The following is a 26,308-nucleotide window of genomic DNA, read 5'->3' on the forward strand; positions in this document are numbered from 1 at the left end:
TCTTTTCTTGATCTACTAAGCTACTTGTCTTGTTTAACTATCACACCCAGCTGTCAGGCTTCCCTAATTATCCACTGATTGCTTTCTGCAATGCTCTGGGAGGTGTAGAACTAAACGCTTTGCAGTCTTTTCTTTAAATCCAGGCAGGGGAAGCTGAGTGGTCTCCGCCCTGATTCTTTCTAGGGAACCAACCAGCTGACCAATGGTTTTAGGCATTGTTCTTCTATTAGGTCAAGAGTGTCCATAGACTTGAACTTGCAGATTCCATGCTTTAATTAAAATCTATTGCTTTGCCAGAGGCCCAACAGTGTCTGTGGGCTGTCTTTCCTCTGAGTAGAATTTCTGAGTACTCTTCTGGGCCCTCAGGAACATGGCAGCCTCTGTTCTTGCTGGCCCGCCCGTCCTGCCATGGATCCTGGCCCCATAAGTGAGCTGGCACTGGGGCAATTGCAGCCCGGATGTTTTCTATTGCCCCACCTACTGCAGAGTCCCCATCCTATCAGGAGTGGAGGAAGGCAGCCACTAACCTTTCAGTGGGCTCATGTGAATTCAGCGGGTTTTTTTTTTCTTTTTTCAACTTTGAATCCTTTATTTAAATCTCTTTTTCTAATTGGTTTTACTTTTACAGATGAATACATTTCATTTTAGCAGCCTTATACGTACATGCGATGCACTTTGCTCCTACCCCCTCTTCCCAGCGCTTGCCTCCAGTTTCATTGTTTGGGGAGCTCAGTGTGGTTAGCTCACTCATCTCCATCCCTGATACAACCACCTTTACACGCTGCTCTCATCCTCTTCCTCTTTCACTAGCGCAGGAAGGGAAGAGAACCATTACAGGCCAGCTCACCTCTGCAAGGCGCCATGCCACCTGTCAAGGAGCAGAGGGATGAGGGTCATTGTCTCCCCGGCGGCGCCCATCCAGAACAGCCAGGTGGGTGGGGCTGCGGCGAGGAGGCCTCCACTCAGCAGCCGCAGACCCTCACTGTGCTGCCCAGGGGTTTAGCAGCTGTACTTGAACACATACTTCTTTGTCTGGTGTGTATTATTAGTACAACTTCCAGAGACTCTAAATGGCTGGGGTTTTAATATCTATTATTCACCAGGGACTCAGGTTTCCCTGGGAATATGTCCGTCATGGAGCTTTCTCGCTGCCATTGCAGAACGCCCATGTACCTTTTGATTTTGTGTGGCTTGACATAGGAAGGGTGTACATTTTTATAGAGCCAGATTAATTCACCTTTTCTCTTGTCTTACTGCTTTTATTGTTAAAAATCCAACTATATCCAGAAATTGGATATATACTTACCTCTTTTATGTTTTCTTTGTGAGATACCTACTTTTTGAATTACCCACAATTTACCTAAATTAAATGTTTATCTAAATGCTACCTAAATTAATGTTTTTCCAAATACTAAATATTCTAATACAGAATAGCCCATTAGTCTTTCATTACTTTTCATCATTTCTTAAATTATTATATATATGCTAAGGGCTGTCAGTCTGGGCCTGTCAGTCTGCCTATACTTTTACATGTACCACACTTTTATTTATTTTACTTTTACAATGTTTTTAAATCTCAAGCTCTCTCATTATTATAACCCTTTGAAATTACCTTACTTATTTTCATTACCTATTCTTGCAAGTAAACTTTAGAATCATTTTGCTTACTCTTAAAGTTCCAATGCAATTTTGATCAGAATGATATACCTATAATTTGATAAAATTCTTTGGAAAAGCCAATAGTTTGTATGTTAAGTCATCCCACAGAGAATATCATATATCTGTCCATTAATTTAAAACATTCCTTAACTCTCTTGATCAATTTGAAATTTTTCTTCTAAAAGTCTAATGTGTTTACTAATAAGTTAACTTAGGTTTTTTATATTATTTTGTATTGTTTTATTTGTAAGATTTGCCCAGTAAATTATAGGATTATGTCCATTATACAGAAAACTACCAACATTTATAACCATATCTTATCTATGTAATGAACTCATGAATTTGATAGCCTTTCAATTAGTTCTTCGAAGATGTTGAAATTTGATGTGAAATCAAATTAACTCCAAGTGATGACTGTTAATGATTATTTTCTACCCTCCCTTTTGTCATCATCTTCAAGGACAAAGTGGAGGTGGTTATCATCTTATTTGTAATGTTGGTGTCAGACTGAGGTATTTTGTAGGAAGTCAAGATCCCAACTTCATTTGTTCAAAACAGTCCAGGAATTTTTACACAGTTGGACCTCTGAATTACACAGACAAGCAACTGAAAAGTATCCCCAGCAATCCGGTTTTCCTGTGCAGATAAAGACCCTGCCCACCAGGAGCACATCCTGGGGTGCTTGCCTTAATGCAAATGAAGAAGGCAGCTGGAAATCATTTTCATGCAAATCTAATTTTTCCAGGGCTTTGGTATGCATTTCTCTGTTGTCCAGGCATCTAACAAGAATTGAAGGTCAGACAGGCCTTCTGGGGACCCTTCCTCCTGCCAAAACCCACATGCACGTGCTTGGAGTATAGATCCCAATTTAATATCAGCCAGAGTCAAATGTAATTAGGAGGACAGAGTAACTGGAAACAAAATAGCGACTGTATTCCAAGATCAAGTGGACCTGCTTGAAATACCTAATATTGTGAAGAGTCTTTCTTTACTCCCAGGTCAGTATAACACTACGGCAATAGAACTGGGCCTTTTCAAATCAGACAAACTGGGGTTTGGACTAGGGCCTTCCTGCCACTTACCAGCTGCATGACCTTAAGCAATATTCTCATATTGTTAAGATTAGACATGACTCTAAGCCAAAATATCTGTGCCATAAGCTAGACAACTTTATTTTTCTCTCATGTAAAATCTGGACTTAGCTGGTAAAGCCACATCATGAAGGCTCGGCCCCACAGTGCCAGTAAGATATTGTTGCCAGCCTGTGCCATGGCCGGTGACCTCCTTACTAGTCAAGAGGACCTCCAGGGCCTTGAACAGAAAATCCAGATTTTAAGTAGCAGAGGTGAAAACAAAACAAAGGAAGAGGTCAGAGGGAGAATCTGCCTTTGTGTTAGGCAGTTAGACATTGGCAGGCCAGAAGGACAGAATAGATTTCAAGTAGCTGCTGCACCAGTTGTTGTTCAAGGAAGAGACAAAGACCTCAGGGCATAAAGCATTATAATCACCTGTTAGGTGTCAGACCTGAAGCAGCCCCCCAGAGCACAGCAACGTCTTCCAGCTCTACGCTGTGCACTTTCATGTGGATGCAGAGCTGTCTCTCTCCAGAGCCATCACATGGAATACTTGGTCGCCCCACTGATGGCCTATGGGTATCAGAAAGCAGAGCCTTCGTGGACCTTCATGCCTTGGACTGAGACCTGATTTGAATTAGAATATTTTCTTTCATAAATTTTTTTCATAAGTTTCTTACATGATTAAAGACTTTCTGAAAGGAACCAGGAAGACATTTTGCAACTCCAATGTAACCTCTAACAAAACTGTCCATAGTCTCATAATTACCCTAGTTCCTCAGAACTCAGGAGTTGCTTTTGGGCATAAAAAGATATCCACTCTCACGCTCAGTGTAGATGCCTACCCTACCTAGTGCTGCCTGACTTCTCAAAGGAAGGTGGTGTTAGATTCCCTTGCCTCAAGATGGCTGCTACGTAAAACAGTAGCTTCATTCCCATAATTCTCTGTGCTTTAAAATGGCTGCCACATGGAATAAGTCTAGATGTTAAATATGGCTTCTCCTACCAAGGGACAGCCTTCTTCCTATCATGCCTCTCTTCATGCCAAAAGAGTAACCTGATACTTGCTACCTCCAGGTAACCAGTGATGTCACAAGACCCTCCTAGTGATGTCACAGGCTCCCCAATCTCTTAATGCTACCTCACTCAACTCCACCCCAGCTCAGGTTAACTCCACCCCACTCCTATAAAAGAAGCTCCCTGTTCCTCCATGCTGTTTTTCCTTTGTTAGGAGACAGCCCAGCAGATCCTCCCCATAATAAACGCTTGTTGTAGTCCTGATCTGGTCCTGATTTTTCAGCTCTTTTACCTAACAGGTGTAACTCTATATATCTGCTTTATATATTTTACTAAAATTTATATACATTGATTGTGGGGAGTTGGTACACATAAATAACACATCCTAATTCTTTGTTCCTCCCCTTTACCCCTCCTTTCATCTTCTATACTTTTACAGAACCACTATATGGCTGGACTGAATTCTTTCATGGAAGGTCCAAAGTACTAAGGACCTGGATACCCAGTGACATTTTAAGGAAGATTCTTGACACAGTCCTTTCACTTAAATCCCATTGACTGGAACACAGCCCTGAGGTGATACTTCTGTGTAGGGCTAACAACTTCCTTCCCAGATAGCCAAAAATCAGACCTTCTATTTTGGAAGAAGGAAAGAATGGATATGGGCAGACTTCTATTTGTTCTTGTCAATGGACTTATTTGCCTCAACTTACTAGTTAATAAAATGAGCATAATGAAAATCATGATTTCAAAGTATTTTTATGAGTTAACTTAACTTATACTTGTAGGATGTTTAACCTAATATCTTACATAGTGTCACTCAAAAAATATATTATAATTGGCTAAAAAAAATCACCAAAGCAGTGTTGCTGTTGAACAGGCTGGTAGATTCCAGGCTCTTATGTACAATAGGAAACTTCCAAGTATACACCCAGTAGTGGGTAGCAAGTGGCTATATAATTGAAGATCTCAGGAAGTTGTGTTCAGGGAAAGTCCGGGCCAACAAAGAATGGAGTGCAAACAGAGAAAGGTTCCAGGGTAACATGAAAGGCTCAGCAGGTGGCAGCAGCAGCATCAGCAGCAATAGTGTGTGGATAAATCAGGCTTTCAGAATTCAAAGGCCAGGCACCTCCATCTAGGCGCCTCCCCTGAATCTCACAGCATGGGTGACAGGAATGATTGACAAGGTGCTGAGTCATTTTAGGGGCTCTCAACACCATGCATGCTTGTCCCAGAGTTCGCTCTAATCTTAATTAATATAATGCATATTCATCAACTGTAATGAGGTGGGAGAGGGTAAGGGTATCTCAAGGTCAGGCTAGGAGATCCTATATGGCATAGGATCTTGCCCAGGGAATCAGAGATCTCCTGAGCTTCTATTATTTATTTTCTAAGTCTCTCAAGACTGTCAGGCAGAACAATCCTAGAGTGCTGTTTAAATGTACATGGGTGGAAGGAAGTGACTTCTTCAGCTCCACTGTTTCTAACTATACTAGTACACTATCATTGGACTACTACAAACATCATACTTTGAATGGTAGGTGCAGAATGTCCAAGGAGAGAGTACTGTGGTTTGCAGAGCATTGTGGTATAAGCAATGGCTTGAGGTGTCCACATCATAACTATAGCCAGGAAACCAACATCTGAGTAGTCAGATCCCTGGCCTTTGGTTCCACTAATTTTCCAGGTGAGTGGCACACTGGACTTGTCCTACTTCATATTCCAAACTTTTTCTCCTTGAACCAGCTGCCTTCCTTCCAGGGGAACAGATGCCTGTGCATTGGCCAAGAAACTGGAACACTGGTAAATATGAAAATTTCCTGTTGACATACTCTAAGCAGCAAGGGCACCAGGGAATGTGGCATGTGGAGGACACAGTCTCCGACCATCAACAAAGATCCTCTTGCTGTTTAATTAAAATCTAGGAAGAAGTAGTAACTATCATGCCTGACCTGAGTGAGAGCCTCTCAGCAAAAGTGCAGCCCTCAATAAAAAACACAAAACCACTAACGGGCTCTGCTGTCCTCAGTAAACAGAACAGATGGCCATAAAGAAAATTTAAGACAGGACATACAATTGCCCCAGCACTGACAAATCCAACATTATCTATATATCTGCAATGACTGTCCTGGGAACTTTAACACCAAGCATTTTACCATCCCACCCCCAAACCCTATTAAAATTTAACTTCTCCACTGGCCAAGTGCTGACATCATTTTTGATCTCAGCCTGCCTGCACCTAGGCAATCTAAATCAGCTCTTAATGCTCCCACAAAGCCTGTGTCCACGTGGTTTCTTGTGTGCTGTTTGTAATAGTAACAAGTGGCTAGGTTTATTTTTAAATGTTGTTTTATCTTCAGAGGCAATACCTTCAGTCTTCACACTATTTCAGTTAAAAATTACAACAAAATAATCAAAGTAGGTCCAGAGGCACAAACCTGTAATCTTAGCACTTATGAAGGCTGACATAGGAGGATTATAAGATCAAAGCCATACTGAGCAATTTAGTGAAAGCCTGTCTCAAAATAAAATTTAAAAAATAAAAGGGCTGGGGATGTAGTTGTCTTATTCCTATAAAATATTCAGGAAGCTTCCTTTGTTCAACCTGCACTGCTGAGATATAAGTAACTCTAGAAATAATATTCATTATTAATAGTTTGGTTTTTCCTCTCTCTCTTCTATGTACAAATACCTACAATCAGTGAAATTAAATTTCTACTGAGGAAACTGGTTATTTGTTAATTTATCATCTCTGTATTCGTGTATCATACACTAAAGAATTTATTAGTCCTTTTAATCCTACTTTCCATAGCCATAAACACTGGCCTCCTGGGAAGACATGTGATACACAGGACATGCACACATGTACTACACATGTGTTTATATAAATATATGAATATATATGTGTATTTGTACTCTAAAGGAAACATTTCTGAAAGACAAGTAGCATTTTATAGATAACTAGTTAATTACTGGCTTATAGCATATTAAGGATAAAGTTAGCATGCAATCTGTGTTTCACTTTTTTAATAAGGCTAAAGGGGTTTTATGGATGCCTATTATGTCTGAATTTTGCCAAAACAAAGTATCCAAAATACATGGTAAAGTATCCAAAATGCAGCCCCCAGTCTGGAGGAAATCATGACCCCACCTAGCTGGGAGTCCACAAGGGATGGCCCTCGTGAGCTCAGAGTGCCATTGAAGTGTCTGTGGGCTCCTGGCCACTGCTCTGTCCTATTCTGTGGTCAGTGATCAGCATCCTGGGTCCCCTTTTTTCACCAGCCCCACCTCTCATAGAGTTGTACACATAGTGACATCCCTAACACACCCTCAGGGTCACCTGGAGAAGGCGCAGGCTTCTGTCCCTAAGGCAGACAGCAGTACTGACCCAAACTAGTACCACTATCCATGGGCTTGAAGCACAGAAATATTCTTCCCTTCTGTCCCTTCCTAGCTTTCCTTATAGGTGCCCCGCACAGGGTGTATGAAAACTTCCAGAGACTCCAACACAAATAGAAAGGGGAAATCCCACCATCTAGAAGCACAAGCGCAGCCCACTTGGTCAGGGCCCCCAAATCACAAAGCTCCAGAGAATTGGGGCAAAAAGTCTATGAAACAAAGGCCTATGGCATAACAGCACAGTAAATACAGCTATTTGCAGTAATACAACTTTCAATTCCATATCATGTCATGTGATGGAAGGAAGTGTTGTCTTTTAAAAGTTGGATACCGTGTAAGTTTCTAAAACTTCTTTATATGGCCAAGACACTTAGTAAGTAAGTGTTTAATGACGCTGTCTAGCTGGTGTGTGCAAGGAGTCATTCCATAAAGAATGTCATGCTGGGTGCAGTGGTGCACACCTATGATCTTGGCTACTCAGGGGGCTGAGTGAGGACAACTGCAAGTTTGGAGCCAGCCTAGGGAACTTAGCTAGATCTTATCTCAAAAAAAAATAAAAAAGGCTGGGGGTGTAATTTATACTCACTGGGTTCAATCCCTACAGAACAAAAATGTATTTTAAATGTGTTGGTATATCTGTGACTCCAAACATCAGTTCTTTGGCATGAGATGTACCTTGCCCAGAAAACCATGTGAATGTAAGGCCACATTTTCATGGAGAGATGATGACATTCTTGATGTCCCTATCCCAGAAAAACAGTTCTTTTTATTCCACATCAATGGAATCCCTGATAGAAAATATTTGTTTACTCAGTTTTCCATCACTATAACAAATTTCTGAGATAAATCAATTTGCAATAAGAAAAGATTTATTTTGGCTAGCAGTCTCAGAGATTTCAGTTCATGGTCAGTGGCCCCTGCTGCTTTTGGGCCTGTGGCAGACAGCACATCAACAGCAGGAGTGTATTCCAGAGCAAAACCTCTCACTTTACAGTGAGCAAGAAAAGAGACAAGGGTCTGAGGTCTCACTTCCCTTTAAGGGCCACTGCGGTGACCAGAAGACCTCCCCAAAATCTCCATTATTAAAGTTCCTCTACCTTCCAGTAGCTCCTTGCTGAAGACCAAACTTTCACCAGTATCCTTTGGGGGCTATTCTACATCCAAACTGTAGCAATATTTCTCCCCACCCTTGAGTTAATGAGTTAAAATGAGTACTTCCTACAACAATCACTTACAACACAGTGCCATTTCTAATGAAGATTCTCAAAGTTGTATTAGGGAACGGAACAGGGTCTATTAGGAATTAATAGATTGGAAGCAGATTAGGGAATGAAGGGAAAATAAAAACCTGAAGAATAGCAAAGCCAGGAAACATCAGATAATCACAATATTTGTAAATTGTGTAGACTAAATATAAAATAATAGCCCCTAGTTTATTCATGTAATGATGAAATGCTGCTTAACAAATTTCCCTGTTTTACATGAAAGTCGAAAGAAGAATGAGTAATAGGCTGGATGACTCAGTATATAAGGATACAACACAACACAAAGGAAAAAAGACAGGAGAGTAAAATATGTCTGTCTTAGTCACGTTCCCTTTATGCATAATGCAGTTAGCCCATCTCTAAGAGTCACCAAAGTTCTGACAGTTCTGGTATGACTGAAAAGTTCACAAAGTCTTCTGTGACACTCAAGGCAAATTCTTAGCTGTGAGTCCCTATAAAATAAAAAAGAACAAACTCCTAAGTGAAATAAATAAGTCACACATGTGTAAATACTGAATGGTTTCTCTGGTGTGAACAAACTATAATAGTACATAATATGCTAATGAGATAATTGACAATGTGAAAGGGGAAGAAAAGGTGAAGAAAAGGGGAAAGAAAAGGGGAAGAAAAGGGAAGAAAAGCTAAAGGTGTAGAGAAAGTGGGAAGGGTAGGAGAAAGGTAATAAGGGAAAGAAAAAAATAGGAGAAAATGAAAAAATGGAAATAAAATGTTTGTAAATGGGGAGGGGAGGAGGGGTTAAAGGGAGGGCAGGGACCAGGGGAAAAAATGAGAATCAAGACCTGTCATGTAAAGGTACAAGACCCCAATGATGAATGTAACTTACTGTATACCTAAAATGTACCAATAAACTCAATGAAAAAGAAAAAGAAGTTCAAAACTGCTAACATACAATAGCACAGGATAAACATTCTCATTCCAAAATAGTGAGATAGAAACCAATAGGACCAGAGCAAGACTGAAACCCAGCAGGAGAACATTAAGTCCTGTAGCTCCACATCTAGCATCTGGGACAAGTTGTGGCCATGAGATGTGAAATCCAAATGGCCTGAGCAGCCCTGGTCCTCCTGCATCATCATGTTTGGAGACCTCATGACCTCACTCTTCGGGTGGCTCTGCTCATGTTCACTGGGAATGATTATTATCCCTGATCCCTACAACAAACGGAGTTCAGTGGGTTATCAGCTCTTGCCAGTTTAGGGCAGACACATATGCTGAGTCAGTCAGCACAGTGCGCAATGCAGCCCTGACATCACACTTTATTCATCAGGATTTGCAGTGAGGGCAGCACAGTCCTATATGAAGTTCTTCACAATAAATAGCGAGGCTATCTGAGGGAACAGAAAGTCCCATATGACGCTCTCAAACTGATAACACAAGAGGGCAAAGAGAGAAGAAAAACTGAGGATTGTGGAGTGAACGAACAGATTAATAACTGAGAATGTGGGTCAACAAATAAGTCTCTGGGTTAGATGTCCAAGCAGCGAGACACTGCCTGGCCACCTCTGCCTGGAGATCCACCGTCCACTTCTTCCCTGGGGACGAGCCGCCTGCCAAAGCCAAAACCACACTCACACAGTGTGGCTGTAGTTACTTAATGTCTTTACCTTAACTGTTCACATTTAGTTAATAGATATTGTATTCTATGTAACTAAACAAATTGTTTTTGGTGCCAGGGATCTAACTCAGGACCTTGTGCTTGCAAGGTAGGTGGCAGAACCACTGAGCTAAATCCCCAGCCCATTAGACAATTTTTAAAAAGCGTTTTAATTTGTAGACAGTGAGAAATGTAATTTTGGTAACTTCTTTTCAAAAACACAATTCAGTGATGTTATATGAGCCAAAGCCCAATGAAGTGGTTTTCAGAGAGGATAGGAAAAGAGAAGTCAGAGTCCCTTGGATAGAAAAAGATTTTGAGGCGCTTCCTCTGCAGGAAACCAGGACTGGTGAGAGAGAGATTTCCATATTTTGAGATAGAGGAAAAGCATGTTTTATGATGAATGGAAGATGCAGGGAGCTAGAGGCTGGACATGACACGGGAAGGGCACAGAGGGTCCTGAGAGCAAAGGCCCGGCGGGGGTGGGAGGCACAGAGTACTGGGGAGGGAGAGGTGAGCTCATGTGGCGATGGAGCTTGGCCTCCCTTCTTATTCCTGCTCTCTTCACAAAGCAGCGATTGAGGCTGCCATGGAGAGCGGAGTGAGGGGCGGTGAGAAGACTGGACGAAGGAGAAGATACAAAACGGCAGTGTCTCCCACTGCAGGAGAGACGATGGGATAGGGACGTGTGAACAGCATTGGGATTTCTGTCAAGTGGATGTGACAGAGAGAAGAGCACGGAAGTCAGCCTTGTGGACCAAGGAGAGATTGTAATCAGCTGCAGTGAGACCTGAGCAGGGGAAGAAAAAAGAATGCGTGTGATGTGTGACTGGAATGAAGGACAGTGAAAATGGAGGAGAAGCAATGGGCAGGAGTGAACTGGCAAAGTTTAAATAGTGTTTGTAGCCATGTGTGGTGGCAGATGCCTGGAATCCCAGGACTCTGAGAGGCTGAGACAGGAAGATCGCAAGTTCAAGCCCAGTCTGGGCAACTTAGTGACTTAGCAAGACGCTGTCTCGAAATAGAAAACAAAATAAAAAGTCGTATTTAGGGACTAGAGAGAGCAAGGGATGATAGTTGAAGAACTGGATGCTGAATTTTGAGATCTTGGAAGTGTGGATTTGAGTAATGCCCAGGGGTGGAGAGAATAGTTGAGAAGGACCAAGGTAATTGAAGCAGCAGAGGCAAAGTATGGTCCCACAGCTGGAGCGTCACCTGGTCAGATTGCACTCTCAGCACCGCTGCGGAAGAGCTGGCCAGAATCCAAGGGACCACGTGAGTCCCACGGTGCTTGCAGGTTCCGTGAGGTTTGGGTCTCAGTGAGGAACACACTAATCATCCTAGAGAGATGAAGGTGCCCCAAGAGTTGGGACAGCTGTCCCGAGGCCTGGATGATGACAGGAGACTCCGAGGGAGATGATTTTAGATGTGTGGGGAAGCAGAGGGTTGATGCAGGGTCTGGAAATGCTACTGAGAAGCAGAGACCATCCGCCTCACGATACCTGAGGAAAAGGCGCAAGAGACGCAGTGACCACGGGGACCCTGAGTTTCATTGAGAACAAAAAGAAGCCTCTATTAGAAGAGGTTGAGAATCCTTCAAAACTGAAAAGCAAGGAGTGGAACGTCCCTGAAGATCTTCAGAATACCTCACTTCCTCTTCTCTTGGTGTCTGTCCTGGGTCTTGAAGGAGTTCAAGATAAGTTAGTACATTTAAGGTTGGTAATATTGGTTTTTAGATAGACGCTCCTCAAAGGATCGCCATGCCTACATGACGACCAGGGATGGACCCGCACTTTAAGGTATAAAGGGAGGCAGATACAAAATGAAGGCAGAGAGGCCCAGCTTCACTTTCTCTTAGTTACCCACTGGGCAGCGACAGGTCCAAGTAAAGAGTCTACACCTTGCAGCAGAAGCAGCCTCTAAGCCCCTGTTGTAGGTTCAGTCCATGGTTGGTCAGCCCTGCTTCTTTGGGCCCGCAGTGGGCAGCACATGAGGAAGGGAACAATGTGGTGAAGCAAAGAAAAAGAGAGAGGAGGAGACCAGGCTCTCAGTATTTCGCTCAAGGCCATGCCCCTGACAGATTTCCTAAAGTTTCCACATTTTCCCACTGTGGGCTGGAGACCAGGCCTAATACACAGACCTTTATCCTCACTGTAGCCCAAAGTAAAAAACATAGCAACTCTTGTCAAAAGAATAATAGCGATAAGTCTGTGTGTTGTGAGAGAAACATGGGTCTTTGAGCCTGAGGGAAGGGGTGTTGCTCTTTACTTCTACTGGTAGAGTTTTGGAGGTCACAAAAAAAGGGAACAACAGAAATTCTCTCCAAAAGGGAATGGATATAAATAGAATTCATCAGTTAAGGTACATTGGAGTGGAGTTATATCAGTGAACCAGAGATACGTGTTTCCACATGGCTAAAACTCAAACACGTAATATTGAATGCAGAAATCAAGTTACATAAAACTTGCAGAGGAAGCAAAGCTTGATATCAAATTTTCATTCAATAACACTTATGTAAAAAAGTTTAACGTAAAAAATAATAATTAATGTTGTCAATGAATATATATGAAGATAGTGTGAATGTAAACCTTTCTTTCAAAACCCGACAATGATTTCCATCAATTTTAGGAAATTGGTTGCCTCTGGAAGAGAAAATAGAGAAGAGTTAGAGATGGAGATTTAGCTATATTTGTAGAGCTTATTTAAAAACTCAAATAGGTCTGAAGGAAATATACAAAACATTACCATCTGTTCTGCCTTAGTGCATATATGAGTGTCTACTGTAATTATATGAAATGTTTTCATTTTAAAATAAAATACTAAAATGATAAATAATAGGGAAGGGATTCTAATTTACCACTGAGCCTTGGAAGATAGAAATGAAGTTCTTTAAAAATAATGGCCCAGTCATTTTCTCCAGCTACCCCTCCATCTTTAAATGGCAGCCTTAGGGCCCCTCTCTCTCCTGTTCTGGTCTTCTCTCTTCCCCTCAGAAGCCAGCAGCAGGGTAAACACATCACATATTCTTTGGCACAGTAATTTAGTTTTTACACTTTTGCCTTCTCTATCTAACCCTCCCTGGGACACATGATTTTACAGCCAAATGGAACTTTGCATGTAAAGGTCATTTTGCCTTACCTAGGCAGTTCCTTCTCTGAAAACACATTTGATAGCAGTTGTTAGTTGCTGTGTACTGGGGAAGGAAATAAACATACAACCACAGTGTGTACACAGACTCTCCATATACCTGCAAAGACCACCTGTTGTAAACACTCACGTGAACACAACTTCTTTGCTCTCACAGATCAACAGATCGTGAGCTTGGAGTTTATTATTTTCTGGTCTTTGTGATGGCAGAGCTGAGATATGTTTTGAAAGAATATTTGCTGGAATTTGCCACCTCTGTGAGATTTAGTTTTTCTCAGTACAGCGTCAGAGGTGAAGCCTCCTAAGTAAGAAAGCAAAAGCTACTGAGTTCACCTGCCTCTGTGTACATAAGCAGTGTAGACTGTGAGATGGGAGCCCTGAATTTGCTGAGCAACCTCACCACTCTGCCTTGCCAATGGTCCTCCATTCATTAGTTAATGGAAATACGAACACTAGCCCTGAATATTATAGGGTAAAATCAACCATTTCAGGCAGAGAACAGTCTTGTCTGTTTCATTACAGCCCAATAATCAAAGTTCTTTTGTAAAACCAATGGGTGCTTATTTAAACCCACAGTGCATGCACTGTGACTGCTAAAACCATACATGAAATTTTGAGCTGCACTAATATGATATCCGGATCTAGGGACAACACCGTCATGCATCATCTCTAATCCTTTTGTCTTTATTACCACCAATGGAGACTTTTTAGATGTCCCAAAATTATGACTTGCCCCCTGAAATGTTAATACCACAGATATGCATTTTAGGTATTGCGTAGACACCTGCATGCATTGATTGGCCTTTCTGTTTCTAGGTCAAAATACCTGACATGCACAACTTAAAGGAGCAAAAGTTATACTGGCTCATGGTTTCAGAGAGTTCAATCCCTGCTCATCTGGTCATCTGGCTTCAAGGTGGATATGGCACGGAAGAAAGGCCCAGTGGAGGACAGCTGTGTGGCCCATAGCAGCCAGGAAGCAAAGAGCCATCAGGAGCCATGGAAAGAGGAAGGAGGAGCTAGAACCAAAATGCACCCCTCTAGGTCACGCCCCCGAAGACCCACCTCCTTCACCTGGCTCCTAAGAGCACTGTGAATTGGACTGTGCCTCTCCACCAGGAAGGCAGAGTTAATTGCTGAAGACCATCCTGAACTGTGCCAATGCAAAATGGCACGAGAGAAGTCTACATTTCAAGTCTTGCTAAAACTAACCTTTAAGCACCATGAACCCCTACCCCATAGCTTCACCTTCTCACATCTGTGACCCCCAGAAAGTCAAAGTCTCTGAGGTCTTGCATTTCTCTAAAAACATATTTGTTTTGTTCAGATGCTACACAAGATTCTAACCACCTTTTCGGTTATTCTTCACCGATGGTCATGTGTGTACCTGATGCATGTGTTAATAAACTTGTGATCTTATGCAGAGCAGAGGAAAGACATCTTTTGTCCCCTACACCTGTTGCCAACTCAGACACTGGAATAAGACCACCTTGGTCTGAATCCTTTGACTTCAGGAAGTTACATCATCATCCCAAGCTTTCATTTCTTCTTCTAAAAAATCTGGACATTAATAGCATTTATTTTACTCTTAGGTCTTTCCTCTGTGGAGTTAAAGTGAAGATCAAATCAGTTGGTATAGAAACGTGTGCAAACACTGGCTAGTAGATACTGTTGCTGTTCCAGGGCTTTGGCACGGCTCTAAAATGCAGATTCCCAAAAGCCCTCCCTCCCCGGTAGGCAGCACCCTGCTGCTGGAAGCTGTCAGGCAGAAACTGAGCATCTGGGAGTGATGCTATGCAGCGAAATAGTTGACAGGCTGGTGTCCTGGGCTCTGTGATCTCTGAGACTCATTCAACCTAGACCCCAGTTCATATGTAGAACCAACTCCCTAATTATCTCCAAGTTCACACTGCTTGAATATTCTATCTGAGGGAAGTTGTTTGCAAAGCTGGCCGATAAACAAAATCCCACAGGGCCATGACCTGAAAATCTTCCCTCTGTGGTTAGTGATGTGTCCCCATTCCTGTTCAGCCACAGTGCCCAGCAACTGGCTGCCCGAGCACTGGGCAGATGACTGGCTCCTGGTCCTTACACTGAAAATTCTTTGTCAGCCACCCAGGGAGCAAACCACTGCCAGCTCCCGCTGAAAATATGTCCCAACCTTAGATGGACTCTTGTTTTCCTTGATGTTAACAATGAGTGGCCTTCACGACTGAAAGGAGCTTATATCTAAGCTCTCGTATATGCTATCCAGGGTCAAGGTGACATCTTAAAAACCACAAACCAAACTTCTTCCCTTTGGAAAATATATATAGCTCCAAATACCTGGGGGCAGGCCGTGATTCCTGCTTAATTTAAAAACGGACCTTACTTGTAATCAATATGCCATGAATTCATGGCCACAGACACACATTTTAAAATCTAGTTTGAAAATGAATACTGCGAAGGACTTCTCTTATTTTGCTTTCTCTTTCATTTTTATTGAGTACTTGACAATTAGTATGTCCTTGGCAACCACCAACCCCCGACTCAGGAACACACAAATCTCACAATCCCAGTCCTTTAAATAACCCTCTGTCTCCTTTTCCATAGGTTGCTGGTCTTTGCAGTTCCCCCAGCCCAGTCCCTATCTTTCGCTTGAATCAGTAGCATCTCTCCAAGGTATCTGCAAAGGTTCTGTGGGTGGTGCCAACAAGAAGAAGGCTCAGAAGTGCTTCCACACAGCCCTGCCCCCTCAATCCGGACACCTCACTGGTACCCAGGCTGTCTCACCAGTCATGCTGCAGGCATTCTGGGCTTAAATAAGACACTTTAGTTTTGCAAAAGAAACTTGATTATTGAATTAGGATGAAACAGACAAAATAGATCTTTTAACCTAATGTGGCTAGTTTCACACGGTGATGCCTGAGCCTTCCTGGCTGACATGTGGCTCTCTCTTGATAAGTTGAGGCACTTTTAGCTCAAGCTCTGGCCCAGACACACTGAGAGTTTTTTTTCCAGAAATCTCTATGCAAAAGCTTCTCCCATGACCCCAACCAAGCCTACCTACAATAGTACCGTGTCCTGCTCTTTTCCCACAATAGGGGTGCTCTTTCTCTTCAGATTCAAAAAACCAACTACATTGAACTCTTCACCTTAGTCCTAGTGTGTCCCTATAACCAAAGAGACACATGCAGCACTGACTTTTCTCTCAAAATATCCTTCCCCTATCCTGTTCTTCACATTCCTGTTCAATCTTGACAATCTAAGATCTCAATTATGATAAGAGTTCAACTGTTCTCGATACTTCTGGGCTTGGTCCTCTGAAATCCAGTAATTTAACCTTCCAAAACCCAAGTTTTCACTAATTCATTAATTATTCTGCAATAATCATGTTCTGAGCACCAGGGAATGTGCTGAGTTCACCCCAAAGCAGCAGTCTCATACAAGGTACCCAATAAACATGTAAGGCGTTCACGCAGTTAGATTTAGTGAATATTCTTTGGGCAATTTGATGCTGCTGGCTCTTTCTAGAGGGGGAATTGGATCAAATGGTCTGGGTTGCAAACTTTCTTAGCATAACAGTACAACTTATTGAAAATTGTTCCTCGGGGCCACTGTGAGAGCCTCACACCACCGTATTAATGCTTCGATGTCCCTTTCCAGCTTGCCACAGTACAAAGGACAAAGTCAAGGGAATGGGAGAGGAATAAAGACGTTCTTATTCTTGCTATTTATTTGCCTAACCCATACCTCCTCATGGGGTCAGGCTTACAAACGAAAGAAGTGTGGACTTGTTGTTTCTTAAGGTTCATCAAAAAGGCCTTTGACCAAAAATATATCACCTTCTGAGCCAAATGCATCATGAAATTCGCAAGTTATGTTTTGGAATTAGAATATTGAGAGTTCAGCCTAAAATGTTATGGGGGAAATGACATATTAAACTATGGCTGGTCTTTCATTCCCTACTATCCATTAAGCTCTGTCCAATAACACTTTTATTACTTCACAGTCTCTCACACATCATGTCTTCCTTTTCATTCCTCCTGTTGCCATGTGAATGAGGCCAGGCCCCACCGGGGCTGGCAGACAGGCTGATAGGGAGCCCTCCACATCTCTGGGGCATGTGGCACTGCCACAGACTAACTGCACACAGCTGGTGCTGCCCGAACAGCCTGGCTCCTTCTGCCAATCCTACTGTAGTAAAAAAAAAAAAAAAATCACTAGTATATTGTGTATGTAGGGATATATTAAGTATAGGCATGAAGTGGGGAGGTCTTCCTTTCCAAATATAATTTCTCTACTACAAAATAGCAATGTTTTCATTCCCCATAGCTCCATTTACTGTTCACTTAACTGCTATGCATTGAATATGCTGACTCTGTGAGTTTGCTTTCCATTACTGTAACAAAACCAGAGATGACCAACTTCAAAAGAGAAAAGATTTATCAGAAGCTTGCGATTTCAAAGGTCTCAGTCCATGGTCCGTGGCCTTCTTGTTAGGTGCACATTAAGAGAAAGTGGGGAAGCAAAACCACTCATCTCACGGTGGGGAAGTGAAAGAAGAGATTGGATCCCAAAATGTCCTTCAAGAGCAGCAGCCAATGACCTAAAACCTAGTAGGCCTCACCCCTTACAGCTTCCCCACCTCTAATACTGCTGAGCTGGGGGCCAAGCATTTCACACGTGGGCCTGTGAGGATGTTCCACTTTCACACGATAGCAGTGAAACTCACTCTGTCCCTCCAACTCAAGCTTTCCTTCTCCTCCCCTCCCCCTCCCCTCCCCTCTCTCCCCTCCCTCTCTCCTCCCCCTCCTCCTCCTCTCCATCTCTATGGAGATGTCCATACTCTACATCCTACCCTGAATCCCGTGTCTTCCATAAAAACCTTCTCTGATCACTCCACCTCAATGCCCTCTGTCCTCTGAATTCTTCCAACAAGCACCGTATGGCCTGCTTAGCTGGCACATGGTGCTCATAGAATTAATTTTATGTGTGTGTTTTCTTTTAAAGAAACGTTGAAGTTCACATTGATGGCACAGTCCTATTGGTTTTGTATTTTTCTTTAAAACAGGCAGTGTTATTTTTGAGAAAATTCAGGGAACTACACACTGATGACTATCTCTCTGAATGTGTATGATAATTACATAAATCATTTAACAAAGCAGAGCAGTGCATGCAACTGATGTTAAGTATCGAGATAGAGGATAATCAGGCCAAATCAACAGGAGAAATAGTAAGGCACAGAATGCAGAGTAAGGACCACTGGGGTGAAGTAGGCATGAGATTCGTGAATTGATGATAGAAATTTTATGCACATAAGTTGTGTGTTGACAATGTCATTTGAGCTGCTAAATTGGAAAAGTTAGATGAACAGCAAGGAGAATTTATTGCACCAATATTGTTCAGTGTGAGTTAAGTGCAGGTACATAATAGGCCCTGAAGAAGACAGCCATAAGTAATTACCTTCATGAAACGAACGATCTAAAAGGCCTTAGGACAATATCTGTTCCAGAGTTTCGTGGGACCTCATTCAACGCCCCTCTTTGTGTCGGGCCAAACTTGTGTACTCAGACACTGATAATTATTGGAAGGTTAGAGATTTAAGCCAGTTTTATAAGGCTTCTAAGGTTTAAACGAGAAGTTGCAACATAACAACTTTAAAAACAAAGAGTAACGACTTGATTGCTATTCAGAACTTTTCTAATTTATGAGAAGTGAAAGAAACTATGAACCTCCAAGAACGAATGTGAAGCTGCCAAGCATGGAAAGACCAAGAGTCTCATGCCTCATCTCATGTCCAAACGGGTTGTACGGTGACCTTGGGAGAGGCCCTCAACTTCTCCAAGCCACACCTTACCCCCTGTCTATCATATACGCATACACCAAGGACCAGACAATCTCAAAGACAACTTCTGATATTCCCGTTGCAAAGGGCCTCAATTGAAGTCCTGGCTTCTCTGTCCTGGAGCCTGTGCAATGGAAACTCATGGCGGGATGAAGACCCCTCTGAGAGGAGACTTCCCAGAAAGCCAACACAGAGTGTGTCCATCCACGAAAGGCAGGAGATGATGCTTCCTCATCTATGTTTGCCGTATTCTCTCGAGATTAATAGATGCCTAGATGTGAAAATACTATGTCTTCTTTCTGCAATTTCCGAAGTGGTCCCAAGGTACCCTGTGGCTAGAATTTGAAGAACAGAAGGAGCTCTTCACAACCACAGCTTCCTTTGCAAGTGTGCTTTTGAGCCACAGCAGCAAAGCCATGGCGTGGCACCTCCTCCGTGGCACCCGGCTGTTTCCTGAGCACTCACAATGCCCGGGTGCATTGTTCTATGAGGACTCTTCAAGCTGAAGGAAAGACACAGCCAAACAAGGCCACAGGGAGTGTTCCCACATAACTTTCTTGTATGTGGAAAACAGCAACGCAAAAATTGAAACTTCTGCTCATGAGTTGGCAGCAGAGTTGCGGGGAAAGTTTTGGATGGAAGGAAAGTCAGTGAATATTGGCCTTTTGGCTCTGCTTTTTCATAAAAGGCAGAAGTGACTCTTCCCTTAATGAAGCATGGCTGGGAGAAGCTTAGGAGATTCACTGATTCAGTTTCATTCTAGTCAGCTTATCTAAACCAGATCCAAATGATCTAAGTCTTTCTGGGTTATAAAACGGGACGGGAACTCCTAGGGCAGACGTGTAGCATTTCCAAGGCGCCCATTTCTTGTCATCCTTTCAGTAATGTGGTGCCAGCAAAAACCAACTAATAGAATCTTATGATCCAAAATTAATTTGGAAAAAATAAATAAGCCGCCAGAATGTTTAAACCTAAACTTAGGTTGGATTTGCATTTTCGGCAAAGGTCTGCATCAGCTCTGCTTTTACGTGTGTGGATTCTCTCAGTTCTCATTGTTCCGAAGACAACCCTAAGAGTGGGGCAGATTTTGAACGCCTGCTGGGCACCATAAAGCTGGAGGAGGGAGGGGGGCTAGTGTGTGGCCCCGGAGGGTCAAATGAGCCCCTTCTGGGAGCTCTCGGGCTTCAACTAAAAGTGGGTGCCTTTCTCCTTCACTGCTCTCCTCTTTGGAAGAGGAGAAACTGGACAGAGTAGGCTATGTTTTAAAATGAAATTTATTTCTGCTAACCTGGAAAAGGTTTAGTGACCACCATGAAACTGCTCTGACTCTGATCCATCCTCCCCCACCCTCTGGCTTCTCTGAATCACAAACCTCCCAGAAAGTTTGTAATATCACTGTGATCTTCCTTTGATCACCAGGTAATGAGAAGTAATCGATTCAAGTTTGATTAACAAACGCAGCACAGGTAGTAAAATTCCTACAAAATTTGAACTGTATGTTCCATTGACATGAAATGATTCACAATGCACGTAACCATGAAATTGGTTAACATTTAATTTATATTATAGCTATAATTTTCTAATTCAATATTTAATGTTTTAAAGAGAGGGTTGCATTTATTTTTGTATTTTGAAATAACAAATTTAAAGCCCACAACTGTGTCTTACAAAATAATTTAGTTCTAATAACAAAGTAGAGTATAAAATTTGATGAAATTGTTTTTTTAATTTTAAAAAACAGATGTTGAGTATGCAATATGGTTTATACTGTTAAAGAAATACACGTAAAATGTAATTTGTATAGATGCATATCATAGGTGATTAACTTTTAAACCCACATTCCAGCAGCATTTCAATGATACGTTTTTAGATTATTCTTAAAATAACCATTCTAATTGACCTAGGCTCTTTGTGCCTTTGATTTACATCTCATTTATCAGCCAGATATATACTTTAATAGAATCACTAAATCTGTGCTTCTGTCTAGTTCATGGAAAATCTAGTTCTGTTGACAAATTCATACCTGTACCTTTAACACACACACACACACACACACACACACACACACACACTCTCACTGGTACAGTTCAAGCCCAAGAATAGCACTTTCTCACTGGTTTATGCCTAATATTCCCTGCACACACACACACTCACTGGTACAGTTCAAGCCCAAGAATAGCACTTTCTCACTGGTTTATGCCTAATATTCCCTAATCTAACAAGACTATCAGAAAACAGTGCTCTGAAGTTATCATCACAAATTACATGGGAAAAAATATAAGAAAATGTAAAAAGTATAAAGCTGCTCACATACTGGAATCAGGATTGTGTATGACAAAGTAGACAAGAGGTAGTTAACCTCGTCTTTTATTTTTACTCTAGTTATTATCCATCCTATATTTTTGAGCCATTTTTTGTCTTAGTCAACACATAAATTTTATAAAATGTAATAGATGTAAGAATATCCATTTGGCTATTTGCGAAATTCTCCAGTCATCTCCTGTTTTTTGCAAAGACTATCGCTTTTATCCCATGTTTGGTTCTTTTAGAAAAGATGCCGGAAGTCACCATCTTAGTGTATTCAGGCTGCTATAGCACAGTGTTTTCAGCAACACGTTTATAAATAACAGAATTTGTTGCTCACAGTTCTGAGGGCTCAGACCTCCAGGATTCGGTGTCTGGTGAAGCCTCCCTTTTCTCAGACAGAGAAGACTAAAGTGTCCCTGCCTGCAGCAAGGGAAGGGGACACGATCTTCTCGGGCCTCTTCTGGAAGGTCATGAACGCCACACATGTGAGTTCTGCCACACTGCTGGTCACTTCCCAAAGGCTCCACCACCTCCAGCCAGCAGGTCAGGACAAGACTTCACACAGGAATTTTGGAGGGACACAAACACTCAGCCACTGCATTTCCCACCTGTCTTAGTTACTTTTCTCATTGCTGGGAGAAAATACCCGACACCCACAGTTAAAAGGAGGAAAGGTTTATTTAGCTCACAGTTTGTAGAGGTTTCAGTCCATTTTCAGCTGGCTCCAAAACAAGGTGGTGCTGCAGAGAAGAAACAGCTCATGCAGGCAGAAGGTAGCAAAGCAAGCAAGGGACGGCCACAGCTCTTTCTGTCCCTTATATCTTATCCAGGCTACTTAGGGCGGGCAGCACTCACACCCTTATCCTAGTGCCCTCGAGCCTAGCATTGCACCACAAATTAACTCCAACGTCACACACTCTAGATTCAGCCACCTCTAAAAAACCCACCGATGACCACATGAGGGTAGAGGGGACATCTAAACACAAGCCATAACACCCCTAGACCCCAAACTCATGCCACTTTTCAAGTGCAAAATATATTCATTTCATCACAGAGCCTTCAAATATTCCTGCATTAATTCAAAAGCTTAAATCCAATGACTATATATCATTGAAGTCGGTGTGGACAAACTGGAAAGGGGCAAATCTGTTAATATTGGATGGTTTGTTATGGAGGGGGAGTTTTCTTTCTTTTTTGTTTCTTCCTGAATGAAAACACATATTGTTCAGGAGTTGGTTTTCATGAATTCCTTCTCATCTTTGTTCACAATTCTTAATAGATTCATTTTGGAATATAAGAATGTAGTAACATTGCTATAGCTTGGATGTTTAATGACTTCCAAGAGTGCAGGTCTTAAGGGTTTGCTCCTCAGGGTGTCATTAGGGAGAGGTGGCTTTGCCGAGGTGGAGCCCTTCCCCAGTTCTTGGCCCCTCATGATGTGAGCAGCTGGCACACCATGTATCCCCACCACGATGGCCCTCATCCCCCAAACCCCAAAAGAGTGGAGCTACCTGACCTTCCACTAGAAATTTCAGAAGCATAAATCAAGAATAAGCTTTCTTCTCCACAAGCTGTTAACACATCAGGTGAAAGGCATATGCCTATTCTATTAATCTATTTTTTGTCAGTTCAATTCATAGGCCCTGGATACTGACCTCGAAAGAGGAGAGAAAAAAATATTTTTCTGCTCTGTAATATTAACTAAATTGCAGTGCATTGTGCACACAAGGTTAAGCACATGGTTTAGGATGTGTGACTAAGGTTAAGCACGTAATTTATGATCCTGGATTAGAACACATCTAATAGATCTAAAGCACAGTATTAACCTAGCCTGCACCCTATTCACTCTCGGGCTGAGTTAACTCAGCACTGAACAAAGAAAGCAAGGATCACCGATTACGAACAGCAATAAGACTGCCGTCTGCGCTTACTTCCGGGACCACCTTGAGTAGAGAGTTTACATCATATCACTGTACTACACATGCAAAGGACTTGGAGAGAGATAGATCTACCTTATTCTTAAATGCAGATCACACTTTCGCTAGCTTACAAACTGCTCTCTCCCAGGAAATGTGGAGTTCTTTTCCTTAGCCTGAAGTTGGAAATTTCCTCAAACTCTTTGAGATATCAAGAGGCCTGCACTCATTTTTGCCGTTGGTTCTTCCTGAGTACCAAGGATCTCTGTTTGCTTTAAAGAAGGCGTACTCTGTATGCTTCAGAGGTAGAAGAGACTTCTTTCGTCTTTAAAATGGGTGTCCACTCCTCCGCTTGGGAAAGGACAGAACAAAGCCGTGGGCATCCCTTGGGTTTGGCTGCTCCTTCTGTGCTTAGTCTCAGATTCTGGGAAGGCGCCCTCCCCTCCGGCCATTAAGGTAAGTCATGCTGGGCAGGAGTTAGCTGGCAGGAAGGACCTCAATCTCCTAGTCTGTGCTCTCCAGCCCCACGAAGACCCAGGATCTGTCTCTGTGCCCTAATCCAAGGACAGGGACCATAAGTGTGAGCCACAAGTGATGCGAATGTTCTTCCCCTGACCACGAGGACACTTGACCTGGAGTAGGAACCCACTGCAGCACAACCTGTTCTCCCGTCAGGCAGGGCCAGCCTCTCCCACCCGCTACTGTGCAAAGTGCATGAGGCACTATTTGTGTGAATTTCTATCCCTCTTAAGTGGTTACTAGGATACTGTAATAATAATCACAAGAGGAGGAGCAGGATCAGCAGTTCTTGGGTGGAATTCCAGCTCAAGAAGAGACCAACACTAACTCTCAAGAGGATGGCTCTGATACACGTCCAACAGCATGAAGGTCCTAATAATTGTAGAGTGAAGACCCGGGAGACTCACTGGACACACACAGCTGCTGTTGCACCTGCCATAGACCTGTCTTCCTCTTGGCCAGTCCTGTATTGCTCAGTAGATCTTGCTGTCTGGGAGGCTTCATCTTTCTCCTGCCCCACAACACACCACTGATCATCCAGGCTTTGAGAGGCACAGGAGACGTCAAGCAGAATTCATCAGTCTGGGGCTCAGTCTGGTTATATCCCTAGCACCAAAAAGGCACCTTTCTGTCGGGTAAGCAAGGACAATGACAATAAAGTGAACAAGTGTTAGATAAAATAGCCACAACCTCCTACCTGGATGAGCACACCTTTTAACGGCACAGATAAAAACGTCTCCATCTCCTAGGAGTTCCACGACCTTGATCAGCAACACACAGGCCCACCGCTCCCAGGCTGCAGGCCGCACACTTCTCTCCAACATCCCTTCCCAGCTGCAGGGCACCTTGTGGGTAACACAAGCTCCTGACTCACAGCCAGCAAGCTGTATAAGCTCTGACCAGAGCCTCTGCACTTAGCTACCTTTAGCCAAAGTCTTGGGCCATGCAAGCCGTTATGACAAAATACCCGCAACTTCATAAACTGTGGGGACATATTTCTCCTGGTTCTGGAGGCCAAGAAGTTCAAGATCAAAGCACCAGCAGACAGGGTGTCTGGTGAGAGCTCCTGCCCACAGCAGAGCGTGCATCTCTCTGTATCCCCAGGAGGCGGAAGGAATGGCGAAGTTCTCTGGGCTTCTTGTGAAGGCTCCACACCCATGCTCTAATCCTTTCGGGGAGGCCTACTTTCTAAGAGCAACACGGTGCTGATTCGTTTTCACACACGAATTTGGCCATGGATGGAGGTACAGCATTCAGAGTACAGCAGCTAGCTTTGGGCCTGGGCCCAAACTGGGTACAAGAGCATCAGGAATCTGCTCTTGAGGGGAGGAAGACAGGCAGAAATAGACCAATGTGTACACTGTCCAGTGACACCTCCAGGCCCAACAGCCTCCTGTGTGATCTCTGCACATCAACTCTTCCTCCTTCGGATGTGGGCTGAGTGACAGCCAGACAATGTCGTCTTATAGTGGTTCAGACACCCCTTGGCCTGAAGCCCTTTGAAAGTCTGATCCCTTCTGACGCATAGACAACACGTAGACAACAAGGTCTCCAACATGGTCTCCACTCATGCCCCGGGATCTGGCATCTGCCCGCTCCTGCACTGCCCCTCACCGTCCCCTTAACCCCTGCATCTCTTTTCCTCCCCCTGCAGAGCATCTGTGAGCTGTTCCTCTCTGCCTGCCCAGATGAATCAGTTACTGCGGCTCAGCCCTCGGGCATCTGCCTTCTGTCCTGACCTCTTTCCAACTCATCACCAGTCACCTCCCGGCCGTCACAGCCGCACCTCCATGAATGACGTGGAGTGTGGTGGGGATGCTGCTGGTCACCCCACGGAGGTGACATGGATGCACGCTGGGCCACTCTGGCTGGGGGCCCTGAGGCAAGCTGATAAATCGGCACTGCCAACGTGTGCCCAGACCGAGGAGAAGATAACACCACCAGTTCACCTGGCTGAGAAGGGGATCAAATGAAATAGTGCATGATAATCAATCCAAATGGTGCTTCGTGCATTTTAGGAACAAAGTAATAATTTTTAATTCAGCCGCCCCGGTCTAGTTTAACACAAAAACCATTGGAAGTCCACTAGGATAGTGCCATGACACTTACCAAATGAACAGATGAAGGATCCCTACCTCAGATTTAAATCTCTTTAAAACAGAACAGGATGTGCATTTGTGGGCAATGGAGAAGTCTAATATTTAGTGCTGGATGTTTCATGAGTACAGCATTTGGTAAAAGATTATGTGACAGTTAGTTTGGTAAAAGATTATGTGACAGTTAGTGAACTTTCATCTTTTGCTTCAACACAGTCACACGGACATGCTTAGCCCATTAGGGGAAACAGGGTAATTCTGATAGAAGAAAAACTGCATTCAGTTCTGGGCCTTGTCCTTACTTTCTACAGACGATTTGGATAGAAGGAACAGTGGTGCGCTTGTTGGGTTTAAAGATGATGCAAAGCTGATGCCAATGGAATGTTTGCTGCACTGATAAAGATCTGCAGTGGGGTGTGGGAAATTCCATAAAGACAGAGGGCCTTCCAAGACCACCGGCCTCACTGT

The 26,308-nt window shown here is 43.1% G+C and overlaps 1 long non-coding RNA gene across 1 annotated transcript; it reads right to left on the bottom strand.

The window, feature by feature from the left end:
* Positions 1-591: 591 nt before the first annotated feature.
* On the bottom strand, positions 592-3,793 carry LOC104875111. The gene is made up of 3 exons (XR_783949.1): positions 3,583-3,793; positions 3,168-3,359; positions 592-868 (listed from the first exon to the last, which is right to left on the bottom strand). It is a non-coding gene; the product is annotated as an uncharacterized LOC104875111 (long non-coding RNA).
* Positions 3,794-26,308: the final 22,515 nt, after the last annotated feature.

Source organism: Fukomys damarensis, unplaced genomic scaffold, assembly GCF_012274545.1.
Source record: "Fukomys damarensis isolate Sample0158 unplaced genomic scaffold, DMR_v1.0_HiC HiC_scaffold_11, whole genome shotgun sequence".
Lineage (NCBI taxonomy): Eukaryota > Metazoa > Chordata > Mammalia > Rodentia > Bathyergidae > Fukomys > Fukomys damarensis.